This window comes from Daucus carota, chromosome 5, assembly GCF_001625215.2.
Source record: "Daucus carota subsp. sativus chromosome 5, DH1 v3.0, whole genome shotgun sequence".
In the NCBI taxonomy this organism is placed as follows: domain Eukaryota; kingdom Viridiplantae; phylum Streptophyta; class Magnoliopsida; order Apiales; family Apiaceae; genus Daucus; species Daucus carota.
Window position 1 is genome coordinate 3280826 of NC_030385.2, and position 16819 is coordinate 3297644.

At 31.9% G+C, this 16819-nt stretch overlaps 1 non-coding gene across 1 annotated transcript; it reads right to left on the minus strand.

The window, feature by feature from the left end:
• Positions 1–363: 363 nt before the first annotated feature.
• Positions 364–16699, minus strand: LOC108220916 (uncharacterized). The gene is made up of 4 exons (XR_010291906.1): positions 14161–16699; positions 13879–13979; positions 1423–1479; positions 364–1320 (listed from the first exon to the last, which is right to left on the minus strand). It is a non-coding gene; the product is annotated as an uncharacterized LOC108220916 (transcript).
• Positions 16700–16819: the final 120 nt, after the last annotated feature.

A 16819-nucleotide genomic window follows, 5' to 3' on the forward strand; every position in this document is an offset into this window, starting at 1 on the left:
ATGCTATACTCCATAGATATAGAGGACTGACTTTTAGAAAGACGTTTGAAGCAACAGCGCCTATAAAAATGGGATAAGGAAGTGTGTAGAAAACATTTGTTTAAAAGCGTAACAATTTCCTTGATTTTAGGAAACGTTTTCATTTAAATAATCTGAGCTTATAATATGTATATTTAACTCATATAAAAATTAGAAAACGTACACCTTAAGTCCTATAAATTGTAGAAGTCAACAGCGGCAACTGTGTGAAGTGTTCTGCTTCTGCTAGGACTCTATTATAGCTTGCTATTATAAAACAGCTCGCTATAATTTTGTTAAAAAAAATTTCTTGCAACACAAGGTTAGAAATACAAAGCAGCAGGCTATAATAGTATAACTTAATCATGTCAAGCTAAAATAGAAAAATAGCTTCCTATATCTCTGTTACTTATAAAACCTGCAGGATTAGATTAACTACTCAATATAGCAGGCTGTAACAGGTCAAATACATTATGTTAAGCTGAAATAATAGTAGCTTGCTAAAGTGTGTCATCATCAAAACTTGGGATTTACAACTTTATTCTCAGTTCCATGCATTGGTTCGGTTTTTCCATTCTATGATGGAAACTGGCAAACAACCTTTCATAGTTACTGTATTGCTAGCTTATCTTCAGAAAACCAAGTTGAACAACAAGTTGAGACGTAAAAGGACCAGCAATGCTGCTAGAACCTATGCAAAGTGTGGTTTGGCAACCACGACCAGATGAGCTACTCTGTGCATTGAGATGCCGAAAAGTTTTGTCATATCAAGATCGTTAGCTTGGATCCCTGCGGGAAGCTCCCAATCAAAACTGTGAAGAAGTTGAGCCAGAGCAAGTTCAATAACTGCTGTTCCAAAAACAATAGCCGGACAACCTCTTCTACCAGCACCGAAAGGCAGCAACTCAAAATCTTGCCCCCTGAAGTCAGTACTGCTTCTTATAAACCTCTCTGGCTCAAAGCTTTCCGTATCTTTCCAGGATATAAGGTCCCTTCCTATAGCCCAGGCATTAACATAAAATCGGGTTTTTGCAGGAATGTCATATCCATCAATTTTCACATCATCCATTGATTCTCTTGGGACAAGTACTGGCACAGGATGTAGTCGGAATATCTCCTTAATAATAGCTTTCATGTAATGCAAGTCAGGTGTAGATCACTCTCTAAGACAACTCTTCTTTTTCCAACAACTTTTCGTACTTCAGCTTGTGCCTTCTGCATAACTCGGGGGTTAATTATAAGTACTGTCATCCCCCAATCTAAGGTTATGAATGTTGTATCGGTTACTGCTGCAAACATATCCTGCAATCACAACATAATGAATATCCATATAAATTGAAAAATCTAATGCTTATTAAAATATGTAAGATAGACAATGACAGAGGAGAAGGAAATGCTACTGACCTACATAATCGCTTTCAGATTATCCCTCGTGAGAGGCAACTCCGTGTCCTGATTCTTCTGAATTTCCAGAAATTAAAATATCAGTAAGGTCTTTGAACTCTCCTTTATCTTCATTTGGATTTAGATGTTCCTTGATTACCTCATCAAAGAACTCGTCAAAGCGCTTAAAAGTATTTTGAAGTTTTAATTTCATGCCATTGAGTGTGTAAATAAATTCCATTGAAGGAAAAAAGTCTCCCAAGTTAAATCCTCCAAGCAAAACCTAAATATGTAGGGCCCACGATGTAAATACGACCGATTTGTTCATCATATATTGTGGTCTGATAAAATTGAGCAGTGGGGTCCACGTGGCTGGCCTTACGACGGAAGTGATAACTTGCGACACAATTTAAATTGCCGACCATTTTTTTTAACTTCAGACGCTAGCAAAAATGACGGAAACTTTCCGTCATAAATGGTACTAATTACGACGAAAAAGGCGGAAAAATCCGCCGTAAATGACCAAAATTGGTGTAGTTTGATAAAAAGCACTTTAATTTTGATTTCCTTATTTCATTCATCCTTTTCTAACATTTTGTTTGATATTTCGTACGTAAGTGTACCCAATTCATCTACCTAGCTAGATGACACAATTATATTACTATGTTTGCTTGTTCGTGAACCAAATACATATTTAATTTGGCACTTCCACCAACCCTTCTAACACATCCTCCGTGCTCCTTGCGACCAAGGGCACACGACCATATGTAACTCCATAATCAATAACCATCTCCCTAATATATATAGATTCTCCAATTTTTACATAAAATATTTTTCACTAGTTGGCAAAAAATGAGCTGATCTATTAAGTCTATCTACTCTCACCCATATGACATCATAATTCGACTTGATTTTAGGTAATCCAACATCAAAATCCATCATGACATGCATGTTCCATTTCTATTCTGGAACTTCTGATGGTTGCAATAATCCATTAGGCCTTTAATATTCTGCTTTCACTTTTTGACATGTTAAAACATCTTATTCACCCATTCCGTAGTCCCTCATTTCATGTTTGGCGACCAATACTACTTATTTATGTCCTTATACATTTTTATACTCTAGATGAATAAACATCTTGAATAATGAGATTTTTCAATATCTCTTCCTTCAACTCTGGGTTACCAAATACGAGAAGCCAATCTCTTAATTCATTGACTATCTTTTGGACTCTTGTATTCATCTTCAATTAACTCGGACCTTCTTTCTTCTACTATTCTTTCTTGAAATTCTAGGCCTTTTCTAGCAACTCAGGTCCTACGATCACTTCGAAACATCTATCCTCAGTTTAAACATGAATTAATCAAAGTTCTTTCGGGTGACATGCATAGATTTGTGTCTATGTAAGGCAAGTGTAATATCTCCCTCTTCTGTCCACATATTTGATTTCATATCGATTTTTCTTCTAAAGACCGAACAAAAGAAAGTGGCAGGACGAATATCATTAGTTCGATTTCAGCACCATGCTCGAGTAAAGAGTTTTGACATTTTTTTCCCATATAGCTAAAGTAGGTTTAGATTAATTAGATTGGTTGTACCCTAAAAATGAATTTTGTCTTGTTAAACATATTTAGACTTTTGGTTATTAACATAATTTCCACTCTTCAATTACAAAAATAACAAATGATGTTGTGATAATTAAGGATATCTATATAATTCTTGTGTTGTTTCATAACATGAAAGTGAACCTTAATAAGCTTGTCCACATATTCTGGATATTTATAAAGAGACATGTGAAGCTATTATAATTAGCTAAAAAGTTAAAATTTATGTTGGAGGAGGCTGGCCTAAAGTTACCTGGTTCTATGATAGTTTCAAATTAACTTCTTTTCTTTTGCCAAGTAACTTTTTGTGTCTCTTACATCTTGATTAAATAAATAATTTAAATGATAAACGAGATGGCAAATCTTGAGATTAGCTAATTTTTTTATTCCACCTTATTTCATATATATTAAAACAAATTATGTCATCTTTTAAAATTTTATAAAAATAAAAGTACACTCCTCACCAATATAAAATGCTTATATTTAGATGAGATTTGAGTTTGGATTGAAATTTTTATAATCAATTCAAATAGATGAATAAACTCTTCTAAAACATTAAGGCCCAATATTGGCCCACCCACTAATATTAGGTATAGTGTAGGTCATTTCTGTTAAGTATTATATAAAGATAGGGAAAGGGGTGTAGCTCAATTCCGCAGCCGGCCCAATATTGTCTCACCCACTAATATCAGGTGTAGTGTAGTTCATTTTTGTGAGGTATTATATATAGATAGGGGAAGGGGTGTACATCAATTCCGCCGCCCTCCTGCAACACACCTATTCAGACACTCTGCAACACACCTGTTTAGACACTTTAGAAAATAACACATCTCAATATTTTGGCCTTTCTGTATATAATTATATTGTTAGTGCTATTTCACTAGCCAACAATTATTCAAATCATATGTTGTGGTTATGTACTCTCTTTGGCATGATTAACAATATCAGGTAAGTTGTACTCAAATATTAAGTGATTTGTGAAATCATATATTAGATGTGATTAACTATATTTCTATTATAATGTTTTTTTATTTTTAGTTAGAATGATTATTATTGAATTTATTATTCGTGTGTCGTTTTTTTTTTTGAAAGGATTATAGCCGGAGAAGTATGGAATATAATGAAGAAAATGCTCCAAGAATATGCAAAATTGGTAATACAGATATTATCCTTTTTATTCTTATTGTATTAGTTTAATTCTCATATCAATTAAAATTAATCGTGTTTATGATTGTTGATTGATATATTTCAAGTTGTAGCGTCTCAATACATGGCCTATATGAACAAAAATTGGCACAAGAATCTAAATATTAATGATTACTCATTTTATATTTAAAGACATCCTTTCAAAAATAAGGTAAATTATAATTTTCATGAAATTAAAATTAAACAAATTATTGATATTAGAATTACTTAAATAACATTAGAATATTTAATATATTTTTTTAAAAAAATAAGAGTTGGCATATATTTAAATTTTTATTTTTGTATATTTAGGGTATTGTGTTATTAAATGAAAATATAATTTTTTATAAAATACATAAATAGTAGAAACTATTATTTTAACAACATTGTCTTATGCTTCTTTAGCTTCCTCGATCTCTTGTGCATAAATTTTATAGGCTTCTTTTTTTTTTTTTATTTGTCGGGCTCTCTTCGATGCTTAATTTATAAAAATCTTTCTTTTTTGCCACAAATTTATAGAAATCTTAAGATTTTATTAACATCTATTATAAATAAATTCTTATACTATATATATGACACTCATTTTACAAAATTCAATTTTAAATATATAATAGATATAAATATTTTGGTCAGGATTCTTGGCATGATGGGAGCATATATATATACACAATTATACTTTTTGTTATTATAGTTTTGGTTCCTAATTAATACTCTTATTTTAATCATCAAACACAGCCTCTCATCATTCCCCATACACAATTGATTAACTTTCATGTTACCAACCAACAAGCATATCATGCTAATCAACATCATCAAGACCCCCTCTCATTGGATTATTGGAGTTATTACCACAATTGTCCTTTGAACTCAATAATAGAAGGGAAAACATGCAGGCATATCTCCAGTGACAGGTTGGAATTAATCGTTAAAATGCACATTTTTCAGTACTTATAAAAAGGATCATGGTTATATTTATTTTTCAGTACTTATATATTTGTTTTTAATGCAGAACCTCCAAACAATCAATTCAGTTGTGAATGAAAACACAAATCAGGTTAACCAAAACCAAATGGTTCTTGCATGGTCCAAAATTCTACAACCGCTACTCCCAGTATTCAATACCAATATATCAGATACCAGAAAAAAATCCTTTCATATATAATATTCCATTATGATATAAACTTTTCACACACTCCCTGGACCCACAAAACCACTATATATAGTCCTCTAGCCTACTCGGAGATTTTGTATCCTGAGTCCTCTCTCTCAATTCACAACTCCTGCTTCCCATGTTTGCTCTGAAGTTATCTTCATTTCACTTTCTTACTAACATAGCTTTTTTTCAGATCTCCAACCAAACCCAAGCTATGGCTTCACCCCCTTCACCTCTCATCACGGAATCAAATCATATCAACTCTTATGTTAATTATCAAACACAGCCTCTCATTCCTGATACACAAATGATGATGAACTCTCATGTTCCCAACCAACAAGCCTATCAAATCATATCAACTTTTATACTTGTATAAAAGTTGATATGATTTTCCGTATAAAAGTTGATATGATTTGATAGGCTTGTTGGTTGGGAACATGAGAGTTCATCATCATTTGTGTATCAGGAATGAGAGGCTGTGTTTGATAATTAACATAAGAGTTGATATGATTTGATTCCGTGATGAGAGGGGAATGGGGTGAAGCTAGCTTGGGTTTGGTTGGAGATCTGAAAAAAAAGCCATGTTAGTAAGAAAGTGAAATGAAGATAACTTCAGAGCAAATATGGGAAGCAGGAGTTGTGAATTGAGAGAGAGGACTCAAGATACAAAATCTCCGGGTAGGCTAGAGCACTATATATAGGGGTTTTGTGGGTCCAGGGAGTGTGTGAAAAGTTTATATCATAATGAAATATTATAGATGAAAGGATTTTTTTTCTGGTATATGATATATTGGTATTGAATACTGGGAGTAGCGGTTGTAGAAATTTGGACCATGCACGAACCATTTGGTTTTGGTTAACCTGATTTCTGTTTTCATTCACAAGTGAATTGATTGTTTGGAGGTTCTGCATTAAAAACAAATATATAATTACTGAAAAATAAATATAACCATGATCCGTTTTATAAGTGCTGAAAAATGTTAATCAAACAACAAAAGCATTTTAACGTTTAATTCCAATCTGCCACAGGAGATATGCCTGCATGTTTTCCCTTCTATTATTGAGTTCAAAGGACAATTGTGATAACAACTCCAATCATCCAATGGGAGGGGGTCTTGATGATGTTGATTAGCATGATACGCTTGTGTTGGTTAGTAACATGAGAGTTCATCAATTGTGTATGGGAAATGATGAGAAGCTGTGTTTGATGATTAAAATAAGAGTATTCAGGAACCAAAACTATAACAAAAAGCATAATTGTTTATATATATGCTCCCATCATCCAAGAATCCTGACCAAAATATTTATATCTATTATATATTTAAAATTGAATTTTGTAAAATGAGTGTCATATATATAGTATAAGAATTTAATTATAATAGATGTTAATAAAATCTTAAGATTTCTATGAATTTGTAGCAAAAAAGAAAGATTTTTATAAATTAAGCATTGAAAAGAGTCCGACAAATAATAAAAAAGAAAAGAAGCCTATAAAATTTATGCACAAGAGATCCAGGAAGCTAAAAAGAAGCATAAGACCAGATGTTGTTAAAATAATATTTTCTACTATTTATGTATTTTATAAAAAATTATATTTTCATTTAATAACACAATACCCCAAATATACAAAAATAAAATTTTAAATATATGCCAACTCTTATTTTTAAAAAAAAATATATTAAATATTCTAATGTTATTTAAGTAATTCTAATATCAATAATTTTTTTAATTTTAATTTCATGAAAATTGTTATTTACCTTATTTTTGAAAGGATGTCTTTAAATATAAAATTAGTAATCATTAAACTAGATTCTTGTGCCCATTTTTGTTCATATAGGTCTATGTATTGAGATGCTACAACTTCAAATTATCAATCAACAATGATAAACATGATTAATTTTAATTGATATGAGAACTAAACTAATACAATAAGAATAGAAAGTATAATATATGTATTACCAATTTTGCATATTCTTGGAGCATTTTCTTCATTATTTTCCATATTTCACCAGCTATAATATTTTAAAAAAAACAACACAAGAATAATAAATTCGATGATAATCATTCTAACTAAAAATAAAAAAACATTATAATAGAATTATATTTACGGTTTTTCTATGGTGTGCCCATGGGCACACAATAAGCGCTAACTCCTATGAGTTTGGTGCATTTTTATTGGTCACTTGATCATAAATAAAGATGACCCCCCTGCATTTACATCAAGTCCACCAATCAAAATCCACCAAAACCATCAATTTTAGTGTATAATGTGTGCCCATGGGCACACACTAGACAAACTCTTATATTTAATCACATCAAATATATGATTTCACAAATCACTTCAATATTTGAGTACAACGTACCTTATATTGTTAATCATGCCAAAGAGAGTATAACCACAACATATGATTTGAATAATTGTTGGCTAGTGAAATAGCACTAACAATATAATTATATATTGAAAGGCCAAAATATTGAAATGTGTTATTTTCTAAAGTGACTGAACAGGTGGGTGGGCGGCGGAATTGATATACCCCCCTTCCCCTATCTATATATATTACCTCACAGATCTGACCTACACTATACCTAATATTAGTGGGTGGATCAATATTGGGCCAGCTGCGGAATTGAGGTACACCCCTTTCCCTATCTATATATAATACCTAACAGAAATGACCTACACTATACCTAATATTAGTGGGTGGGCCAATATTGGGCCTTAATGTTTTAGAAGAGTTTATTCTTCTTTTTGAATTGATTATAAAAATTTCAATCCAACTCAAATCTCGTCTAAATTTAAGCATTTTATATTGTTGAGCAGTGTACTTTTATTTTTATAAAACTTTAAGAAATGACATAATTTGTTTTAATATATATGAGATAAGGTGGAATAAAAAATTAGTTAATCTCAAAATTTGCCATCTCATTTATCACTTAAATTATTTATTTAATCAGGATGTAAGAGACAAAAAAAGTTACTTGGCAAAAGAAAAGAAGTTAATTTGAAACTATCAACCAGGTAACTTTAGACCAGCGTCCTCCAACATAAATTTTAACTTTTCAGCTAGCTAATTATAATAGGTTCACATGTCTTTTTTTAAATATCCGGAATATGTGGACAAGATGATTAAGGCTCACAGCTTTCACGTTATGAAACAACACAAGAATTATATAAATATCCTTAATTATCACAACATCATTTGTTATTTTTGTAATTGAAGAGTGGAAATTATGTTAATAACCAAAAGTCTAAATCAGTTTAACAAGACAAAATTCATTTTTATGGTACAACCAATCTAATTAATCTAAACCTACTTTAGCTATATCGGAAAAAAATGTCAAAACTCTTTACTCGAGCAGGGTGCTGAAATCAAACTAATGATATTCGTCCTGCCACTTTCTTTTGTTCGGTCTTTAGAAGAAAAATCGATATGAAATCAAATATGTGGATAGAGCCTTCTACCCGCCACAATAGCAAGTGTACTGGCTTAGAGCACTTGTTTTCTTTTGCTAACAAATGACTACTTGACTTCCCAATTATAGCAAATCTTGTTAACTACATATTAACAATCTCATGGGAGACCCCAATTTAATGATTAAATTAAAAAATGTTTATTAAATATATTTAGATTTGTTATAATTTTTCAAAATAGTCAAAAATCATAGAGATGTATTTAGATTAATGACTTCACATTGTTTAGAACTAAATAGTTAAAATTGATCAATTGATAGGCATAATTATTTTTCTAAAGACTACATTTAATTAAATCTTACCTATAATATATAAAACTAGTATCACTAGACAATTTCAAATTAATTTTATATCTGCTATACCAAACAATAATATTAAAATAATAGAAATTGTTATTAATTAAAATTTTAAAAACAAAAAACCACTTGTATAAACGAAAACAAGTCTCGGTTACTCATATAAATAAAGTTTTGATCATCCAACATTTTTATGCGATCAAATATCAAGATTAAAAGTTAAAAGGTATACGAATATTCACCACAAAAAAGCAGGACAAAACCGACTACGTAAAATCGACCGCCGGGTCGGGATAAAATCGACGGGCACAAATCGGTCGGTTTTAACGAAAATCACGTTGTTCTGCTTTTCTGGCAAGACTTCGACTTATTTAAACCGACCGAATAAATTTTGTTCAGTTTTAGAGCAGACTTGTCCGGATCATGGCCGACCAACCCGTCTGTCCGTTAAGTGTTTGGGTATCTTTAATTAGTTTTTAAATTATTTGTTAGACAAACCGATGTCGTTTTGTATCTAAAGTTAAAACCGAAGGGCATTCGCTCGGTTTTAACTCTATTTTTTATTTTTTAATATATTTATTTATCTAGAAAATGAATAATAGATACGCGTCAGAGAAGCGGTACGACGACGTTTTATGTTAAAATGCGTAACCGACCGCGTGGTGGTCGATTTTAACCCCTTTTTTTTTGCAAAATCTCTATCTCCCTCGTCAGTCTTCTTTTCTTTTTCCCCATCTCATCTTTTTTCCTCTCCTTTCCCAAAATCTTTATCACTCTCTACCCCCTCTCTCTACCTAAAACCTCTCCCCCCCCCTCTCTCTTTATCTAATAGTCAAATCATGCAGAAAATAAGCTTGGGTTTTTTTTCGGATTGGCGATGAAAATTGATATCGTGTTAGAAAAAAGTATGTTGGTAAAAAAAGAGTTGTTACAAAAATTAGACTATTTGGTAATAATTTTAATTTTTGTATATTTTATATTGTACATTGATAATTCTGAAAAATAAATTCTATCTATTACAAGTTTTTAATTTCAATACTCATCAAACATTATAATACATAATCTCATTCACTATTTTACTCACTAAATTAAATATGTTACTAACATAAACTAGATAAATCAAAAACTCTTATTTATTTACTTTCCTTTTTATTGAAATATTGTTTTTGTATCTATTGCAAATCTCTATTCTCACCTAAAAAATTGCACATCTACTATTATAAAATACCTACGTCAATTCCAACTATAAAATTGCATCTGCTACAGTTACAACATATATACGAATATTCTTGTTGCTACGTTGAAAATAATACTTTTTAGATTTGTATGATTTACATGACTACTTTCTACAAGTAACCTTCAATTTGTTTCTAACCTTAAATTTTTTTATTCAACTTATATCTTACAGATATAATTGGAGTATTAGAAAACATGTAATTACTTTCGATCATAAATTTTTGGCTTGGTGATGAGAGGCAAAATTATAAAATAGATATACTATAAAATATTACTCCCTCCATCCCATTTTAAGTGTCCACTTTGCAAATTTCACACATCTTAAGAAACAATTAATGTAATGTTTTTGTCATTGTCTTCACACACCTATTCACCTTGTTTTTATAAATATTAATTACGTGTAGCACCACTCCTACTATGTATTTGACCTGTCTTCATATTGGAACTAGTTGGTTGTATTTAATACTATATTGGAACTAGTAAAAACTTGCATGAGTTAAAGAGTATGACACATATTTTGAGATTTTTTTTTTTTGGTAAAGTGGACACTTAAAATGGGATGGAGGGAGTAATTGAGAAATATTTTATATTATAACTTATTACATGCATGTATGGGTGTGTAGTGAGTCATTCATTGTTGACTTGAGTGGAGAACTCGCAGAATCTGTGATTCATATTTATCAAGACGATTTAGAAAGGCCGAAAATCTTGGTTGTAACAAATATATATATGAAGGTTCAAATGTGTGAAGGTTGGATCATAATTTTCATTTGTCACAATCATATACACATCTTAATACATTTAATTCCCAAACCTGTTTGGTGACAATTTATACAACTACAGGAGATATCAGCTTTATTAACACACCGACATCGAAAGTTAATGTTAATCCAAGTCTGAGTGTCGTATATAGTATGAGACATAGTTATTTATTTAATTTGCTCATTCATTCACACAAAATCATATAATTGTATATTTCATATCAAAAAAATATGAGAATAATTTATAATTTTTTTTTATTTTATTCCAGGCTTGATCGTGATGGATATGTATCGCTGCTAGATCTCTGATTATAACATCTCCAAGAATGCTGAATAATCGTACTACAATATTCAGTTTTTTATGAAACAATAATGTAATAATATTTGAGATTATTCTCAAATCTTATAGACTATGAGGTTATCATCCGGATTATGTTTATTTTGGATGACATTTTATTTTATTTTATTTATTCTTCATTTGGGATTATTTGATAGTTTGATTTTCTATTCTTAATCACAAAAATTATTTTACTACGCCACAAAAAACTAACTACAATATCAAAACCCCCGTGCGCGAAGCGCGGGCAAAAAAAACTAGTTTTTATATAATAGTCAAATCATGCAGAAAATAAGCTTAGGTTTTATTTCGGATTGGCGATGAAAATTGATATCGTGTTAGAAAAAGTGTTGGTAAAAAAAGAGTTGTTACAAAAATTAGACTATTTGGTAGTAATTTTAATTTTTGTATATTTTATATTGTAATATGGATAAAATGATTTTTTTGATAATATTTAATATTGAAATAAAAAAGCTTATTTTAATAGTATGATTATATTCTCTAAAATCATTTTCTTGACTAGAAACTCCTTTTAAAAAGAATTCATTTTTAAAATTTATCTATTTTCAACAAAAAGTTGTTGCCGCACCAAAGTAGGGCAGAAACATTTGATATCCTTCTGTTGGTCTAAATTTTTATTAAAAATATTAAAAGGACAATTTGGAACTTAATCTAGTAAAAGAATACATGTAGAACACCTCTCAATAAAAATATGGTAGTATTAGAGCAAGTTCAATGGTTGATGGAAAATGGTTATAGTCATTACTATATTATGACATCAAAAGATGATTTTTGATGTTAAAATAATATTTGTACTCCATTGGCAATTCTATAAAATCAAATAAATTCATATTTAAAAAACATTTTACCCAATTTATTCAATTTAATCTGAAGTGGATCTACTTGTATTCATTATTAATTATTCGATAATGTGTCAAGGATATGGCTATAATCATTTTTGATCTTATTATATATAAGCCTAAGTGTTCGTTGTAGATAATCATTTTTTATCCATCAATGTTTAGCTATGCATTGTAGATGAGTTTTTTGATTTTAATCCTATATTATAGCTATAAGACTAAGGGGCTGTTTGGATGGCACATGGGAATGGGAATCGGAAATTGGAATTAAGGGAATGAGAAAGGGGGGAATCGGGTTTGGGAATGAGGTTACCAGAGTTGTTTGGATTGTCTTGGAATCGGATTCCGTTCACCAATGAAGCTGTTTGGATTACCCTGGAATGGGAATGGGTGAAAATTATTTTAAATTATTAAAATTGATTATAATATTTAAAATCAGCTTATTTGTCTTAATTAATTATTTTTTAAAGGGTAAATGATATAAAATATTAATAATTCAAACGCCATGAAGATAATTTTTCTTAATTAAAAATGCTCTCTTCATTCTAAAATAAAGTCGTTTTTGACTTTTACACATAATTTGAGGCGTAAAAAAATATAATTTTACCCATTATTTTTTTTATTTTCCTTTTCTATTATTTGAGGCGTAAATGTGCTGAACCCTCCAACCCAGGTAAGACATATATAAACTGCAAATCCGGTGAACAAACACCCAAAACATTCATTGCAAGATGACCCTTTCTAGTACGATAACTTTCCCTATCTTTAGAAGGCACTTGAACACTCACATAAGTACCATTTAAGGCTCCAAGACAATTCTACATCAAAATATTATATAAATTCACATAAGTACCATCTAAGGCTCCAAGATAATTTTACATCAAAATTAAAAATAATCAATGAAGCAAAGTGATATTATATTACCTTAAAATATTTCCACCTTCTATCAGCACATCCTTCGGTTATTGGTGAAGGTTTCTTGAGCAAATGGACATGTAACTTCAAGACAGCTAGAAGGCAACGATTAAATTGTCTACTTATGGTTTCCCCACTCCTCACAAAATAATTTCCAATTGTTCTATTCTTCTGGTGATGAGCTAAAATGTACAAAAAAATTGCAACTGTCTCGTTTAAGCTCATCTTTTTAGTTTCCCTTAAATCTCCGATATCTCTAAGCATCTCACAAAGCACATTAAATGTGGACCTATTCTTACCAAGTTCATTTATACATCCAATATCACTATCTTTTATCAAGCTATTTAGATTAGCTAGTCTATGAATCATTCTATCCCAAATCCTCTTCCGAAAATAAGATTCACTCAATAGTGTTATCCCCATCAAATACCAAGGAACAAAAATAACGAAAAACTTGATTATCATTATGTTAACTTGAAACTTTAACAATATTCTTCTTCTTTGTGTCACTCCCAAACGAGCCATTACTACAAAATACATATGCAAAATATGTGAGACTAAAACATATATTACCCACTTGTCTATAATACATTCCTATACAAATCTTAACAAAGAGTATATTGCAGCAAACATACAATGAAATGAATTTAAGCCTAACCTTAATTGTTTCAAGTTGGGAAGGTGAAGAATTCAAATTGAGATATTGCTGTAAGATCTTTCTCTTGGATTTGAAGCCGAACCGTAGCAGTGTCCAAGGGTCTGCACAGTATAATACAAATTAAATATAAAAGATAAGAATTCAATTGGGCATTTAATCAAACACCTTGTTACCAAACTGCTGAGTAAATTCATATGAAGCCCATAAATTGACATAACTGCCGAGTAAAATTCACAAATATATGCATATAATACGTATACATATGGTGAGAGTTATGTGTACCTTCAAAAGAGTCGTGATGACAGAGTTATATGGCTGAGAGAGATGGGGAGAGAGATTGGAAGAGAGTGAGACAGAGAGAGGGGGATAGATTCATAGAGAGAGACACGCGCGATATCTAAAGAGACGGAGGGCGAGAGAGTCAGGGAGAGAGGGGGAGAGATTGACGAGGATGAAGTAAAGGGGAGGATATGAGAGCCATCGAGTGGGAGAGACGATCTGCTGAAGTGTGAGGTTTGTCGGGTATGGATTTCCAGTAACCTAGGTACCTGTAGGGTTTGTGTTAACCGGCTGTAAGTATGCGGGTTACCATTCCCGTTTGTAAAAAATCTAATCCAAACATGTTGTTATGGAATGAGAAGCCCATTCCTATTTACCGGGCCCGTAAACCCCCAACTAAACCGGCCCTAAATATAAATATCCAATGGACTTGCTCTTACAATGTCTAATTCCCAAACCCAAATTTTGAGTCCATTCCACCAAACAAAGATACAATAACATTAATCTTTAAACTGTACCAAACTAATACTAACCATCGATCAGCAATGTCTAATTAAACAGTCTTATAAAACTCCTCCATACAGAGCAATATTAATCCCAGTGAAACAATGTTCAATATTTGAGTCCAACCAGAACCTACTTCTAGTAAATTTACAGGACTCTAGACTGGCTGCATGTTGCATTTCGAGTTAAAAGTGAAGAGCTAGTCCCTACCTTGGAAGAAACAAGATCGAACTAGATAAGATAATTCTCTAGTTGATGCGCTCCTATGACAACTGAAGTTCTTGGAAATTTCCCTCCATCCACAAATGCCAGGCATAATACCTCTTCATTCACTGATAGCATCGAGTTGGCTCCGTAAAGTCTGCACTCATTCTTGCCCCCTGCAAAACCAATATCGATATGTGGCACTGCAAGTCCTGTCTTGCTTTTAGGTATGTCTGTGGCATTGAAACACATTTCCAAGGGTCCGTCTACTCTTTCATCTTCCTGTGAGCTGCAGCCTCAGTAAAAGCAGTAACGAAAACCGTATAGAGGGAAGTCTGTAAACTTGTGAAAGGAGATAGGGTGCTAAATGTAGTACCCCCGAAGCCATCTTTGTTGATGGGTAGTAAAGAAGCATTAAGAGGGACAATTTTCTGATCGATATTAATAGATTTAATATCTACAAAATATTCGTCGTAAGGGTCAGTTATAATGTAAATTTTGTCAGTGTCAACAGGGTAACTGACAAGTTTTGTGGTGATCAATTTCTTAGCAATGTTTTTATAGTATGGTGGAAATATGTATGGCCCTCCGCCTACAAACATGTGGCCGTGTATAGGACTAGAGGGCAAACAAAGAGCAAATTTATGAGGTAAATTGAACTGGCTTGACATATGTGCAGGCAAGGACGTAGTTGTATTTACGAGGCCTATCATACCTTTGGTACCACTGGCTAGATTATCCAAGAGATCGGAACATGAAAATGGAAACGGTTCAGGGGACTTGTAGGTTAATCCAACTGATACATCATTTGTAGACTCGACAAATAAGGCATCCTCTGCTAAGCTGTTATTAATATCTTGAGCAGCGAACTGATTGGCATACGTGACAGCACATCCATTGTTAATGCAGCGTGGTGGGACAGGGATCAGAAGAGCGCAGTTCATGCAATCATAGCCCTTATACTTTCTACATTTTTCAGTGTTGCAACTGATGGGCTTATAGGTTGGTAAATCGAAGTCATCACAATTGAACCAGGTGTGTTGGCCACCAAGATCCATCGCCAGGTTTATATTGTTGTCTTGTTTGGAAATGTTTAAAGTAGTGTAGTACTGGATACAGGAATTACACGGATATACTCCAGACTGGAGTGCTTCCGTGTATTTCCTTACCGGAAAAATAAGGGCAGTGGGCTGTGTTTTTTCGACTTCAGCAGCATTTGAAACCGAAAAAATGGTAAACACGAAGAACAAGATAATTAGACTACTGTGGATTGAAGAAGACATTGATGTAATGATATGTATTCCAAGTACTGAAGAGTAACACTTATAGAAGAGTAGTCTCCAGATCTGTCAAGAATCTAGTCATGTGCTGGACACACAAGGTGACAACTGAGGGAGTCTTGCATGAGTGCCATTTTTTTTTATTGCAACTGACTACCAGAAAAGAAGGATATGGAAGACCAGATATGGTATGAACACATTTGAACAGAGTCCATAAATGGCCTTCAAAGTATCTATATTTGTTTTTTTGGACAGTCAAAATTGTCCCTAAAATAATGAATCCACTTCATTGGGTATTTTTTTATTATTGTTTTAGTCATGTGTTTGCTACTTAAATACTATTCAAGTTACGTGAAAGGGCATTGTCTCTGGGACGGATCTAGTAAGGGACATGGAGGATCTAGATCGGCCTCTGCCCGCCCTCTTCCAAGTTATCGAGATCCACACCCACATATATCTATACATGTCTACTAAATTGTTAAATAGTCTATACAGAAAAAAGACATGTCTACTAAATTTGATTAAATGTTACCATAAGAAATAAGATAGATTAGGAATAATTTAACAATTTGTCTATTTATCAATTTACAAGAATTAAATTGGTATGAATCATTTTATTTTTTTAAACTATAATAACAAAAAATGTTAAAATTGAACATTTTCTAGTATATATC